Genomic DNA, 2,500 nt, shown 5'->3' with positions numbered 1-2,500 from the left:
AGTGGGGCTGCCAGTGGGGTTGGTAGCCTCTTCAAGAATTCAGGACAATTCTTGTTCCATGCATGGTGAGGTCCCGCACAATTGGGACATTTTGCCTGGGTTTTTGTCCCATTCCGATGTGCGTCAATGCAGTCCTGTGTGGGATGGCGGTGGCTGCAGACTCCGCACATTGTAGGGTTCCTGCACTCTTCTTTATGGTGTCCATAGCGCTGGCAGTTGTAACAGCGCAGTGGTTCTCGCTTTGGACTTCTGATGGGAAACTTTCCCCAGAGGCCCAAATCCAGTGCTTTAGGGACTTGCCCAATAAAGGTGACTGTTACTTCCTTGGTGGGAAGTTTGCGGTGGTCCAGCTTCCTCTCGGCTTTTGCAACATTGCTGCAGTCGGTGACGAATGACAGTGGCATGTCTACAGGAAACCGATAGATCACTGCCTGTCTGAGTCTCTTCTCGGGGTCCAGGAGGGTCAGGGAGGTTTCCTGTTGGAGGATGTTGACACTGGCAAGGTCCTTCGGGGATATGATTAAATCCCCTTTTAGGTTGGCCCTGGCTGTGATCTTGATGCCAGGGTTGGCGGTGGCAATAGCAGCAACTGCTGCATATGACGGTGAGCCTTCTACAGCTGCCATCTTGAATTTGACAAGCTGTTTGGGTTGGCTGACAGGTGGTTGTGGTCCCTCAGCAGCGGCCAAGTTTAGGTCCAAGCTTGGGTCATTTTCAGTGATTGCCTGAGCCTCCATTAGGAGCTGTGAGAGGCATGGAGTGCAGTTGCAATCCTCAGGGTGCAGTTCTGCTAGTTGCGGTGGTTGGTTGTCAGTCAGGTCTAGAGCCATGGTTGAAACGTTGGTCTCAGGTTCCGGAGTTGCGGTGAGTGGAGCGTCCTCTGCTTCCATCTTTTCAGGTGTCTTCTGGACAGCTGGTGCTGGAGATGGAGTGGGTGGCTCCGGGATAGGTGGGTCTTCGGAGTCCATAGCCGGTTTGGCATGAGTGGGGGAGCTGTGGCCTACAGTGTTGCTCCAGATAGCATACACACATGACTGGCAGTCACAGTCCCGTTCAAAGGGGAGAGAGTTACTGCAACTGGGTGCAGAGACTGTCTCTTTATACCGTGCTTGCACCCGGTATTTCCTCTGAAACACGTCTGGATAAGGAGGCTGTGGAGGGTAGGATGGTATATCCATATATCCTGGCCTGTGCTTCCTTTGTAGGAGGTGGTAGATGCTCTCAAGTACCAGGGTATAGCACTGAAAACAACTGCATGTTTTCCTGTGGGAGAGCACCGTTGGGTCCCTTATTTTGAACCCTATGTGGTCTGCTAGCTGTTGCCTGTAGTTTTGGTACATCTGGCAGTGATTGCACTTGCAGTGCTGAGCCCCATTCTTGCAGGGATTGATCCAAGTGGGGTACAAACTCCTTCTGTAGGTGCGGAGACTGTCATGACCATCATCAGCCATACTGGATGGAATTGAGCTAGTCACTGAGGTCAACAACAGTTATTTAATTAGCAAAAAAGCCAAAGTAAATAACTGGATTCTTTCTTATATGCGGCCTCTTCAACCAAAGTTGAGAGGTCCTAGTGACTGTGTGGATAAAAGTCCACCCATCCAGGTGTTGCCAAGTCCGGTGCTGCTGAACTTCAGAAGGCTGGAGAGCTCTTGTCGGCGCGAGAGCTGGGCCGAGTGAAGAGTGACGGTTTATATATGAAAGCAAAAGGGTGTGTACAATTGTTCTATAGTTGTTATAATTGCTGGAAGGATTAGCCAAATTTAATTACATCCAGGTGCGTGTTCTTATTGTTGAGCCGCTTGGAGGAAGTCTTGACCTCTGATGCATGTCTGGTGGTCGGTCTCCGTGGATTATCTTCTTAATGATAGGGTTGAGAAGAGTATTGTCCACTGTGTCAGCTTTCCATTGGCCCCCGGATAGGTTTATTGTGTTTGAATGATTTATGATGGCTGATTCCAGGATTTTCCTTCTGTACGGACAGGTACTCTTAAAAAGCAAAGACGACTCACTCCAGTTAATCTGGTGCCCTAAATCCCTAAGGTGAATGAAAATCCCCGAGTTTTCATACCCATATCTAACAGATCTTTTGTGTTCGGATAATCTTTGAGATAGCGAACGGCCAGTTTGCCCAACGTACACTTTTTCACAGTCCCTACATGGTATTTTGTAAACGCCGGCTTCTATTTCTCTTTTATTTTGATAAACATTAATAAGGGCGCTTCCTATGGTCTTTGGATATGAAAAAACAAAGGGGTTCTCAGTTTTGATATGATTTGTTATATTTTTAATACCTTCTATATATGGGAGTTTTATCTTATTTTTAAAATCTCTTTGGTTAGTAACGTCATGATCTTTATAATATATCGTGTTGGCTTTGTTGATGGCCTTTTCTATGACATACGTCGGGTAGAATAGCTGGGCGAGTTGTTTACGGATGATTTCAAATTCTTTATTTAGGTAGGCTGGGGAACAGATTCTCAAACCTCTAAGAAATAGA

Source organism: Palaemon carinicauda, chromosome 1 (genome assembly GCF_036898095.1).
Source record: "Palaemon carinicauda isolate YSFRI2023 chromosome 1, ASM3689809v2, whole genome shotgun sequence".
In the NCBI taxonomy this organism is placed as follows: Eukaryota; Metazoa; Arthropoda; class Malacostraca; order Decapoda; family Palaemonidae; genus Palaemon; species Palaemon carinicauda.
Note: the sequence above shows the minus strand (reverse complement) of the source record.